Source organism: Erythrolamprus reginae, chromosome 4, assembly GCF_031021105.1.
Source record: "Erythrolamprus reginae isolate rEryReg1 chromosome 4, rEryReg1.hap1, whole genome shotgun sequence".
Taxonomy (NCBI): domain Eukaryota; kingdom Metazoa; phylum Chordata; class Lepidosauria; order Squamata; family Dipsadidae; genus Erythrolamprus; species Erythrolamprus reginae.
In genome coordinates, this window is record NC_091953.1 from 100703392 (window position 1) to 100717251 (window position 13860).

The window sequence follows — 13860 nt, forward strand, 5'->3', positions numbered from 1 at the left end:
GGGCAGGTGTGTCCGCAATAGACAGCACACTCCAACTGCTCCCTGGACTGGATGCCGTTTACCAAGATTTCTCCATGGACCACCAAAAATTTTTCACAGACCACAGGTCACCAGTTGGTGACCTGTGTACTAGATTTTGGGTTTTATCATGTAAGAAATAGTTCAAATCCATGCTGATCTGAGACCTTGATTGGATAGTTCTGCTATGATAATGAAATTAACAATCTTTTCTTACTACGAGCAGTGGTCCCTCTAATTTTTTGGGGGGGTGGGCGGAAAAGTATAGTGTCTGAGCGGCAGTCCCTTCGGGACTGGGTGGCACAGAAATAATAAATAAATAAATAAATAAATAAATAAATAAATAAATAAATAAATAAATAAATAAATAAATAAATAAATAAATAAATAAATAAATAAATAAATAAATAAATAAACAAACAAACAAACAAATAAACAAATAAACAAAAAACCCACCCTGTTTTGCCTCAGAGAATTTCAAAATAAAATACTGTACTGTGTGTCTATAACAGTGAGCTCATAATAGGGCAACTCTATCAATATCAAAATGCCACTTAAATAGTTGAGCTAGTTTCAAACTAGAGTTTGATTTTCTTTCTCTCTTCCTTACTCCCATTCTTTTTCTTTCTCTTTTCCTTCCTCTCTTTTTTCTATCTGTTTCTCTCTCTTCCTCTCTTCCTCTCTCTCTACTTCCCTCTCACTCTTTCCCTCTCGGCTTCTGGGCAGGTTTGGAAAACTCTGAGTTGATGATGATTTTTAAGTGAGCGATTGCTCACTGTTGAGCTTAGAGGGAACTATGACTACGAGTACCATTAGAATAGGATTTCAAGGAAGTGTTCTGGAAGCCCAATCAGCAGAATGAGCATGGTCAGATCTCTAAATGCTCATTCATATTTGAAATGGGAGCTGGGGGGAAAAGACACAGAGGTTAAGTGTAGTTTAAAAAGAAAGAAACCAAACTATTGAATAAAGACATGGACAAACACAAAAGATATGGATGTGAGAAGTATCGAGCAGAAAAGATTCCAAATTTTATTTTTATTTTGCTTGTAGGTCATTCCAATTGCAACCGCTTTTCACAGCAGCAAAAGCAAATGGGCGGTCAACCATATGGCAAGCAGCAATGCCTGAATGATAGATCAAAGCTAATTTAGTGGATTCGCAAATTGTGTGGATCAGATCTAAACATTTAAGAAACTGAAGATTTTCTACCATTGCTTAAAATTGCTGCTCACAGAGGTCAATCATGCAAAGGATCCCAAGAAACACACAGCAAGTGATTAGTACGTTGGCAGCAAAACAGTTTGGCAGCCTGATCTCATAAATTGGCTTTAGCTGTTGTAATGTAAACAGTAGTTCATCTTGCACCACTTTCTTGGCGCCAGCACTAATGAAACACCCCATTTTATTCAAATTCAGATTCCATTCCTAGTCTGGCCTGAAACATTGAGCATCACTTGTCTTATGTCAGAGCTTGAGGCTAGAAGTTTCTACAATTTTGCACAAGATTAAATCTTTACAACCACTGGTCCAAGAATATGTGAATTGCCTGCTGGTTGATATGTCTGGCTAAGTCCAAAGATGATACAGTGAAATTCAAATCGAGTCCAATTCTTTATTTGTTTATACCTAATCAGCGGTAGGCTACTAGCCAGAACGCTAAATTGGGCTCGCCTCCGCGGCGCCAGCATATACGACATCCAGCAGCACATTAAGCCGCTGCCGTCGGTCTCTCCGCCCTGGAGCTCCCACTTGCAGCCACCGGCATCCCGCTACTGCCCGGTGCTGCTGCTGCCAGCATGCTCCCGCTGCCAGTGCCCTCCTGCCGGGCCCCAAAGGTCACTTGACACCGCCAGGGAAGCTCCCAAATAAGAAGTTACACAGTTCTGAACTTGGATGAGGGAGGGAGGAAGTGGTTCAGGGTAACCACACACAAAAATATCTCAGGATATGTCTAGTAGATTAGAAGGTTGTAGCTTAAATCTGGTAAGATTTTGTCCATCAGGTGCAGCGGTGGGCTACTAGCCAGAAACGCTAAATTGGGCTTGCCACGGCGGCTCGTGAATCCTTGCATGACCAGTGCGATTTTGTTTCTGCACCTGTGGAGGTAGCGAAATCATGCATGGAGCCGCAGGTGCGCCCATGTTTTGGCATGCGCGGAAGCAAAAAAAACTTGCCGAAACACAAGCGCACCTGCGGCTCCGTGCGTGATTTTGCTACCTTGACAGGTGCAGAAACAAAATCGCACTGGTCATCCAAGTAGTCACAAGCTGCAGCAGCGAGCCCAATTTAGCGTTTCTGGCTAGTAGCCCACCGCTGCACCTGATGGACAAAATCTTACCAGATTTAAGCTACAACCGTCTAATCTACTAGACATATCCTGAGAGATTTTCTTGTTTGGCTACCCTGAACCACTTCCTCCCTCCATCACCCAAGTTCAGAACTGCGTAACTTCTTATTTGGGGCCTCTTTCTGATATATATTGTCTCTTCCCTAAAGGGATCTTTGGTGCTCTTACTGAGATTCCCTCCCACTCCTTCTCCAACTGCACATTCTCTAACACAGTGTTTCCCAACCTTGGCAACTTGAAGATATTTGGACTTCCACTCCCAGAATTCCCCAGCCAGCGAATGCTGGCTGGGGAATTCTGGGAGTTGAAGTCCAAATATCTTCAAGTTGCCAAGGTTGGGAAACACTGCTCTAACAAATAGTTTCCCATCCTTAGGACATCATTATTAAGACTCATCCCTATTGCAAATCCTGGAGAACCAATAATACATGTTATCTCTAGACTCTAAGAGGTAGTACCTTAAAATCTTGCCAACAGCACAATGCTCATTGTTCTGTGTTTTTAAGATTTGAAACACACTAAGATGCATGTACACTGACTGCTTATTATTTTATCTCCACTACCTTCTTGTCATGTCTACAAAATGTTGTGATTCCGTCTGAGGCTCCTCAGGGAACGGCTGAACCTCTGCCGGCTCCCTGCTCAGAGGGGGAGGATGAGGAACAGGAGGAGGAGGAGGAGGCCCAGGCAGAAGGAGAGGAGGAATATCAGGCCGAGGGAGAGGGAGAACAGCCAGAGTCCCCCGGGGTGGAGCTCTCCCCAGCAAGCAGCCTGGAGTCCTTAGATGAAAATGCTCAAGCCATCATCGATCACAGGCAGAGAAGAGCAGAACAACGAAGGGGACAATTAGCCAGGTACTTCCAGTCCTAAATAGGTAACAGCTGGGTTTGGGTGTGGTTCTCCCCAGAAAGGCTGAAAAGGCAGACCCACCCTTCCTGTCTTGTGGAGTATTATCTTTGGGAGTCCTGGGACCTGGCTGTGATCTTTGGCGTCTCTGATTCTGACTTGTGGCCTTGAAGGCTGAAACCTTGGGGGGAAAGGCGTGGGGGCTTATTCTCCACAGTGGTGTGTGTGCCAGCAAGAAGTCTGCTGTATTGTCTGGCCATCAGGACTTTGCTGTGAAGCCTCATAGCCTGCCTGTTGGGAAGAACAGGTTTTTCTCTGTGTTTATTTTTCAAACTTTTGCTTTTACCAGCTTGTCTGGCTGCTTTTTCCAGTTGGTGTTGAAGTCTGGGGGCACCCAGACAGAACACAAAAACAGTATGTTTATTCTATAGTTAGGTATTTCAGCATATTATGCTGATCATGGACCAGTTCAAGACCTTATGGCAACATCCTCTATTGAAGTATTTCTAGGAATTCTTTGAAACATGCTCTTGTTTCCAGTATGCTCTTTAACTGATAGAAAGCTCTATTGTTATAAAACAGAATAAGCTTCAGCATAGGCCCCTAGGGGGCATTAAACCAAAGTCACAATTGTTCCCAAATGTTCTAACAGGCATATATCAACCATTGTGTATAGCAGTAATTTAGCATTTTTATTTGATTTATTTTTGGTTCTAAATGCTTCTTTTAAACTCCCCTTACTCATTTGGTCTCTTCACATCACAGTACCCAGAACATTTGTATTTTATCTGCTGACTTTCTCAAAGAAATGCAGCATCTTTCTATTTTAATGTTTTTTTAATCCAGATTATAGCAGAAACAAATAAAATTGTAACTTAGTTCTTGGCTTTTTTAAAAAAAAAAAATTAAATAACCTATAACAAAAATACCCAAGGGGTTGGAGTAAAACTGATACAGGGGCATTTGTCAAGTCACCAACTGGGAAGTGCTGTGTGAATACTCTATTTTTAAAAGAGAAAAATAACTCCCAATGGAATAGTCACCACCCACACAAATTTAGCTGGACAAGCATTCATTTTTTAAAGTCATGCCAATTTGAAAGATGGCTTTGAAAAAGTCCTGGCCGTTTCAGTACAGTTTAACATATAACAGCTTGCTGAAGATATGAATAGTAACCAAACAGTAACTCTATTTTTCACGCTTCTTTTCAGAGTTCCAACTGGCAATAAGGGTTTAGTGCTTAATTCTTATACATTATATGAAATATGAGGGCTTTACACCTTAAAAAGAAATTGCTTTTCAACTTCTCATCATTTCTTTTTATTACACATGTGCTCTTAGGTGGATAACAGATGGACACAACCTACATAATAATAAATATTCACACTCACATGCTCCATTCTCAGATTATCTGTAAACCAACAGGGCAATAGAAGGGGCTATGTTTACCACCATTATTATTAAAGGTGTTCCTTAACCCTTTGCATTACGCAAGACCAACTTTGTATAAAGTGTAAAGTGACTGGACTTCCACTGAGAAAATGCTTGTGGGATACACTTATCAGTCAGTACCAAAGATCAAGAAGTCTAGAAGATGGCTGTGACAATATGTTCAAAGCCCTGTCTTTTTTCAAATGTGTCACACAATAAATTTATTTTTTTTAATGTATTTATTTTGTCAATCTCATATTAGATAATATATATAAGTACAGTATATACATCGTTTGAATACATGAAATGAATAAAAATAAAAGGGAACATGAGGACAGGAATGGTAGGTATGCTGGTGCACTTATGCATGCCCCTTAGAGACCTCTTAGGAATGAGCCGAGGTCACCTGTCTAAGGTTAAATTTGGGGGGGGGGAGTTGGGGATGAAACCACAGAGTCAGTTAGTATATTCCAGGCATTGACCACTCTGTTGATGAAGTCATATTTTCTACAATTGAGTTTGGAGCGGTTCACTTTAAATTTGTATCTAGTGTGTGCTTGTGTATTTTTGTGGTTGAAGCTGAAGTAGTCATTGGCAGGTAGGACATTGTAGCAGATAATTTTATGAACTACGCTTAGTTCATACTGAAGACGGCATAGTTCTAAGTTGTCTACGTCCAGAATTTCAAGTCTTGTGGCATAGAGTATTCTGTTGCAAGCAGAGAAGTGGAGGACTATTCTTGTGAAATATCTCTGGACACTTTCAATTGTATTAATGTCCGATATGCAGTGTGGATTCCAGTCAGATAAGCTGTATTCAAGAATTGGTCTAGCAAATGTTTTGTATGCTCTGGTTAGTAGAGTAATATTACCAGAGAAGAAGCTACGTAAGATTAAGTTTACAACTCTTAATGCCTTTTTGATGATGTTGTTAGAGTGAGCTTAGATCAGTGATGGTGAACCTATGGCACGGGTGCCACAGATGGCACAAAGAGCCACATCTACTGGCACATGAGCTGTTGCCCTAGCTCAGCTCCAACATGCATGTATGTGCTGGCCAGCTGATTTTTGACTCACTCAGAGGCTCTGGGAGAGTGTTTTTGATTTCCAGAGAGCCTCTGGGAGGATCGAAGAGGGGTTTTTTTTTTAAATCTCTCCTGGCTCCAGGGAAGCCTTTGGAGCCCGAGGAGGGTGAAAACATGAGCCTGCTGGGCCCACCAGAAGTTTGGAAAGAGGCCGTTTCAGGCCTCCAGAAGGTCTCTGGGGGGTGGGAAGATGCTGTTTTTACCTTCCCCAGACATTTAATGATGGGTGTGGGCACTCATGCATGTGTGATAGCACATGCACACACTCTTTTGGCACCCAAGGAAAAAAAGGTTCATCATCACTGGCTTAGATCATTAGATATGAATATTCCAAGGTCCTTGACAGAGTGAGGGTCATCTACAACAGTGTTTTTCAACCAGTCTGCCGTGGCACACTAGTGTTCCGTGAGTCATGGTCAGGTGTGCCGTGGAGAAATTAAACATGGGTCCCCCAAACTATGGCCCGTGTGCTGGCCCATGGAGGCCATCTATCCGGCCCGTTGTCAGCCGCCTCCATCCGAACATAAACATTCCCCTCACAATCCCTCCAGCTATCAGCAACAGGAAGAGTGGAGGCACAGGAAACACTCACTGACCAATCACCTTCTAGGATTCATCCTGATCACTAGTGATGAATCAATAGCAGGCCACCTCTCATAAAGCTAAAGTTTGCTGATCTTCCTTTGGACAATTTTTGGTTATCTGTTGCCAAGGAGTTCCCCGTTCTGGCCAACAAAGCTATTTTTGACATTGCTCCCATTCTCAATCACATATCTATGTGACCTGAGCTTCTCAAGCTTGACTGCGATAAAAACTAAAAACAGAGAGACCAAGAACTGTTGAGGAAGAGCTTCGTGTGTGTCTTTTTACCATTCCTGACAGGATCTCCCTTTTGTGTTCATCAAAGCAGGCCCAGGTTTTACACTAAGTGAGTATAAATACATTTAGAAACTATATTATTAACTATATGTATAATATGTGCTGTGTTAGAGTGTCATTTTGTGTCATTTTGGTTGGTGGTGTGCCCCAGGATTTTGTAAATGTAAAAAATGTGCCATGGCTCAAAAAAGGTTGAAAATCACTGGTCTACAAGATTGTGTCCACTCAGCTTTTATTTATGTTCTGATTCTTTTTGCCAATGTTTAAAACAGAACATTTGTTGATTGAGATTTGGAGTTGCCAATTGTTTGATCATTCTGACAGAAAGTCAACATCTTTTTGAAGGGTAGCAGCATTGTCCGTGGTGGACTCAATTTACACAATTGCTCCCATCATCTTGTCATTTCTTACATTTTTGCAAATGCCCTACCTCACACCGTATCTGTCTTAGTGAGGTTATGTCAGGATACATATAAGAGAGACAATTTTATGTACTGGTTAATGCTCCAAGCTAGAAACTAGGAAGCCATGAGTTCTAATCCTGTTTTAGGCATGAAAGGCAGCTGCTGTCTTTGAGCAGTCACTGTCTCTTGGTTCATCTCATCTCATAGGATTAACGTTGTGGGGAAAATAGGAGGAGGAAGGAATATTTTTACCACTTGGAGTAATTTTTAAAAATAATATCAGGATTTTAAAAACTAACTAAATAATAAAATGAACATCAGTGCCTAGGTACATAGACAGAACTCATATTTTTACATGTTAGTAGTCTGACAAATCTAGTCTTGTTATTAAATCAGAATACCATTGGAAAAGCATAGATAAATTTGCATCTTTTAAAACTACAATTGATCCATTTATCCTTAGAATGAAATGCTCACCCAGCCACAAGATAATTATTGTGATATAAGGAAGGCTTACCTTACCTTACCATTCTCAGTAATCCAAAATCCCAGCAATGGACTCTAGTCTTTAGGGTGGTGTCTTGGCAGCTGTTTCCATAATAACTGCATGCATAAACTGATACTGTTAAAAAGAAAACAGTTTTAAATCAGGAAGCCAGAGTCAGAGTTAGATGGTGACATATAAATCTAACAAATAAATAAATTTAAAGAGCAACAGAGCCTTTGTCCTTCAACCACAGGGAACAGCTTGATATTCCAGAATTAAAGAAAAACAATCCCAGTTATTAATAGGCTTAACTTTTTGTCTACTCTACTCTATGATTGGTTATGTTACATTTCATAGCCTTGTTCACAATAATCAGTTGGCTCTCTTAACTTTATAAATTATATTAGAACACACACTATATTCCCAATCTTGGCAACTTTAAGATGTGTGTATGTCAACTCTCAGAATTCTAAGAGTTGACGTCCACGGTTCTTGAAGTATCCAGGATTGAAAAACACCAGTTTCTATATTATAGTTTATAAACTACATAATATACAATTATTGAACTGCATAATACAGATATAAAGAAAGTTTAGCTATGAATTTAGATTCACACATTCCCTTTCTGGCACTCTCTGGTTAATCCTGTGTCGGTTTGTCTAACCATTTAAACACATGAACAGTAGAAAGTCTGATCAGTTCTGCAGCACAATGAATTAGCATTAACACAGGAAAGATTGTGCTTGTACCTCTTGGGATTGCAGGCACTTTTCTCAGCAGAGGAATCCAAGAGTACTGAATATATTTCCTGCTCCGTAGCTCAATTCAAACATATATTTTGCTTGGGAAGTCATTTGTTGAGTTTTCATAAATGTTCTTCCTTTGATGGTTGCAGTCACACTGCCTGCCAAGGTATAAAGTTGAAAGTTGGCAAGCAATGTGGCTTTTCCCCTTTCCTCCACAAAACCTCCCTCCCCAGCCCACACACACATAAAATCACAATTCCCACAACCCACTCAATTTGCTTTCCGTTTATCAGGAATGCTCAAGGAAAGAAGCTTAAAGAATGTTATTGTCTCAGTAATCTTCCAACAGTCTAAACATGGAAGACAGGATGATGAGTTATAAAATATATCTGAGAATTAATTGCCTTGATTCTTGTATTGTGTTGCTGCTGCTGCTGTTGTTGTTGTTTTCTTAAATGCTGGTGCAAGGGATTTTTTCCCCACTCTTTGATGCATTGAGGATTAAACCAAAATTGCCTGGCCATAAGTGTATAGCCTTTGTGATTTGATTCATTATAAGTTTTAAAAAGCAAAAGATAAACAGGAAAGCTAGTCTGTATTTTTTACCTGCCAGATACTTTTCATTTTATCTGCAGTACTGCCAAATACTTGCATCTAAGAAAATTCCCACATTCCATCATATGAAGCTAATAGTCTGAATCTCTTTCTTTATCAATATGTCATGCAGGAATAACCTGGATACTCGCCAGGCATATCAATTTTGAAACTTGGTTGCTTCTGATAAATATCAGGATTAAGCCATTCAAAACTCCCTCTTAAAATGCTGAAAAATTCCAATAATTAATATAAATACACATACAGACTCAAAGGATGTTTGCAGTGGTGGTGGGGTGAGCCATCACCACAGGGGTCAGAGTTTGGCTCATGTGGTTATGAACACGATATTGACTTTTTTACTCCCCCTCTGGTGTACACCTTGGAACTTCCAATATATTGGCAGCTGCCAAATTAGATGCCTTCAAAGCAAATTAACAATTGCATTGGGGACACGTTAATTCAGATGGCTATACATTACAGGCTATACGATGCTTCTGATTCAGTTTGCCTACTATAGGAGAAATTATCTTCCACAGATTTCCTTATGCCTGTTATGAGTTGATGGGTCCAAATTTTAATAGGGACATCCATAGTTGATGTTATCGGTATTTTTGCAGTTGTGAAAAAAAACATGGTCATGCATGAGTTACTCTGAGCCAGCATTTTCCTTCAGTATCAGATTTTAGATAAATTCCACTGTGAAGCACACACATAGGCAAATGAGTGTACATTACGTACTTCTCTCTTTATAAACCATTATTTTGTTCTTCACCTTTCCACAGTTTTTATCCATATCTCCTATTCTCTGCTTGCATTGCTGTCCTTGGCCTGGGAAAACAAAGGCCTATGACAATTCCCCATGGCCAGCTCATCTTAGCCAATTTGGCATGGCCGACTTGCCACAACCAACTTGCTGCAGGACAACTTGCTACAGGACAAAGGTTAAACCAATATCATAGTGGAACAGAATCATTAAAGAATGTGTGCAAAAGGAGGGACAGAATGAAAAATGAATGGGAAAAATTAAAATGGTTAAATTGGTACTTTAATATATTTCGGATCTCTATTTCTAGAATGCCTGTGATGTGCTTTGGCAGACCTTGATTTATGTTTGCCAATAGTGCTGCTCCACCAAGGTGATAATGTAGTCTATTGGTGAGCATCTATTTACATGCTTCTAAATTTCACTCCAGATTGTGATTCCTGCATAGATCTGGACTTTAGAGATCTATACTGTTGTTTCTGGGTCATTGTAATCTTTTCTTCCTAGATAATATGTATGTATGTGTTTGTTTGTTTGTTTGTTTGTTTGTTTGTTTGTTTGTTTATTCAATTTTTATGCCGCCCTTCTCCTTAGACTCAGGGCGGCTTACAACATATTAGCAATAGCACTTTTTAACAGAGGCAGCATATTGCCCCCACAATCTGGCTCCTAATTTTACCCACCTCAGAAGGATGGAAGGCTGAGTCAACCTTGAGTCGGTGATGAGATTTGAACCGCTGACCTACAGATCTACAATCCTGCAGAGCAGCACTCTACCTGATGTGCCACCCCGGCTCATATTTCTATTGCATATTGCATATTGCATATTGCATATTGCATATTGCATATTGCATATTGCATATTGCATATTGATGATTATGATTATGATTATGATTATGATTATGATGATGATAATAATAATAATAATAATAATAATAATAATAATAATAAGAAGAAGAAGAAGAAGAAGAAGAAGAAGAAGAAGAAGAATTTATTAGATTTGTATGTTTGTTAGATTTTTATTAGATTTTACTTCACTAATTCCTACTTTTTAATGCTTAGCTGTGATTCTCTAGCTTCTGCTTATTTCTTGTACTAGTTTGTTACCTATTTTACCCTCAGGCAACCATTCTGATATCTCTGATACTTTAGCCACTACTTTATTATTTTCATTCACCGAATATTCTGATCTTTACTTCCTTTCCTTCTTCTACTTTCTTGTTGTTTCTTAATTATCCAGTAACAGGTGACAACTTTCCTTATTCTCTGTGCTTACCATCCTTCCCCCCAGCCCTTTCCTTCCATGTTCATCGTCTGACTTCCCACTCAACAGGAGCCAACTTCTGAACTTCTGCAGAATGCCAATCTGCACACTTGTGTCCCTTTCCAATCTTGGGCTTTTGTATATCATCTTGCTGGGGGATTGCTACTACTGTTTATTACATTGTACTTACTGCTGAAGTGAAACTTTGTAAACAGGTTGCTTAAGGAATGTAACTTTTGTATTCTAACCAGAGATTGTACATACATAGAGAGAGAGAACACATTCTCATATGTATCAATCTCTAATATTTTTAATATAATGCAGAAATAGCTTTTGCTACAGTTAAATAAGCAACTACATCTTGTTTTTAGATACAATAAAGCATTGATGTGATAAAGAAGTGTTGTCCATTTAGCACAATGTGTGTTAAACAATGAACTAGATTTCACACATGCGTAACATAGTGTTCTATAAAATAGGAAATCAATTTTATCTGCTTCCATTTTATTCATGCATAAACCAAGCTTACTGTATTATTAGAATGGTTAACCCTCATAGTTTTACAGCTTCCTGAAAGATTTTTCTATCTTTTCTTCATGAAAAGAAAAGATTCTTTCATTTCCTAAGGTGAAGTGCCTCATTTTTCTGGGAACATTGCATACTCGTGTCAGTAGCTCCACTTTTTCACACTTTATTTCCTTCAAAGGTCTTGAGGGAAAGCACCATGCAGAGATTTATGGGGCTTGAGTTTCTCAAATTACTGTATTGCTTCTTCCTAAGAGACTTCATGCTATAGAAAGGCCATGCTCCAGTTCCTGTGCCAGGAGCATTCGGTACAGACATCCCTGGGTCATTCTCAGTGAAGAGGTTGAGATAAAATTTCCATTTCAACTGTATAGTATATAAACATCATTCCACTTGAGCCACGCCATATTAATTGTGCTACTCTGCAACAAACTGTATCTGTAATGAGTAATTTGCTTAGCCTAGAAGATTGGAATACTGATTTAAAAGAGAGGAAGAGGTTACTTTCTCCCCCTTCATTTATATAGCTACTAAAATGTTCAAGGATGCTTTAGGGCAGTGATTTTCAACCTTTTTTGAGCCGCGGCACATGTTTTACATTTACAAAATCCTGGGGCACACCACCAACCAAAATGACACCCTAAGACACTCTCCTCTCTTTTTTTATCCCTGTCTCCTCTCCCCCCCTTGTGTGTGTGTATATATATATACACTCTTGAACCATTTCCAAAAACAGGTGAGGGCTGGGGGTTTTCTCTCTCTTATTCTTTGGGTGCTTTTTATCATATGCTTTAAATCAAGAGTCACTTCTCTCTCTCTTTTGTTTATATCTCTTTCCTCTCATTCTCTGTCTCAATCATTTTCTCATTTCTCTTTTTTCCTCCCCTTTTTGCTCATTTCTCCCTCTCTCCCTTCCTCTCCCTTTCTCTCTCTCTTGCTTTCTTTTTCTCTCTCTCACACTCTCTCTTTCTCTCTCAGCAAAAAGTTGCGAGACTGGAACCTGAGCTTCCTTCTTCGCGGCACACCTGACCATGTCTCGCGGCACACTAGTGTGCCACGGCACACTGGTTGAAAAACACTGCTTTAGGGACCCTCATTCTCTATCATAAATATCTGAATGTATGAAAACCTATTTCAATATCCATATCCTAAAGACAGGTTGAGAACTTCCTGCCCTCTCCCAACACCTGTCTATTTTTACCACATGCACTTTCATTTCTATATTCAATTCAATTCAATTCAATTTATTAGATTTGTATGCCGCCCCTCTCCGAAGACTCAGGGTGGCTCACAACAATAATAAAAACAACATTCCAGCTAAAACAAATCTAATATTAAAAAGCGCATTAAAACCCTATCATATTTTAAAAAGCAAAGAACATATACATACCCAAACATAAATATAAAAAAGCCTGGGGAAAAGGTGTCTCAACTCCCCCATGCCTGGTGGTATAGATGGGTCTTGAATAATTTACGAAAGACAAGGAGTGTGGGGGCAGTTCTAATCTCCAGGGGGAGTTGATTCCAGAGGGCCGAGGCTGCCACTGAGAAGGCTCTTCCCCTGGGGCCCGCCAAATGACATTGTTTGGTCGACGGGACCCGGAGAAGGCCAACTCTGTGGGACCTTATCAGTCGCTGGGATTCATGCGGTAGCAGGCAGTTCCGGAGGTACTCTGGTCCAATGCCATGCAGGTCTTTCAAGGTCATAACCAACACTTTGAATTGTGACCGGAAACTGATCAGCAGCAAATGCAGGCCACGGAGTGTTGCAGAAAGGTGGGTGAATCTAGGAAGCCCCATGATGGCTCTCGTGGCCGCGTTCTGCACGATCTGAAGTTTCCGAACATTGAATATTGTGTTTAAGAATGCCTGAAATTGGTTTCCTTTGCCTTTCTCATTATGACAATGCCACCCTTTATACAGCCAGCCCATTGAATGGTTAATAAATTGAAATATATAAATTACTAGTAGTAACAATTTTGTATTTAATACAGACAAAATGGCTCTAGATATGCAGCAAACTTTTCAGCTTCCCCTTGTACTCATACAGCCATCTTCAAGATACAATCCCAATGTCCTGTTCATACATTTGTTCAAATTATTTATTTTACTTTTATTCATCTATATCTGCACATATATACATCTGTATATCTATGCATACAGTGGTACCTCTACTTACAAACTTAATTCGTTCCATGACCAGGTTCTTAAGTAGAAAAGTTTGTAAGAAGAAGCAAATTTTTCCCATAGGAACCAGTGTAAAAGCAAACAATGCATGTGATTGGGGAAACCACAGGGAGGGTGGAGGCCCTGTTTCCTCCCAGGAAATTCCTAGAGGCCCCAGAGAGGCTTCTCCCCACCTTTTCTGGCCCTGTTTCCACCCAGGAGATTCCTAGAGAGGCTCCACAGAGGCTTCTCCCTGCCTTTTCCAGCCATTTCCTCCCAGGAGATTCCTAGAGAGACTTC

At 39.9% G+C, this 13860-nt stretch overlaps 1 long non-coding RNA gene across 3 annotated transcripts in view; it reads right to left on the reverse strand.

Moving 5' to 3' along the window:
* Positions 1 to 13860, reverse strand: part of LOC139166884 (uncharacterized) — an 83262-nt gene that overhangs the window by 13511 nt on the left and 55891 nt on the right. For all 3 annotated transcript variants that reach the window (XR_011559052.1, XR_011559051.1, XR_011559053.1), the window contains exons 2-3: positions 8249 to 8403; positions 7535 to 7634 (exon numbers count right to left, since the gene is read on the reverse strand). This is a non-coding gene — a long non-coding RNA (uncharacterized lncRNA). The remainder of the gene's footprint in view (positions 1 to 7534; positions 7635 to 8248; positions 8404 to 13860) is intronic.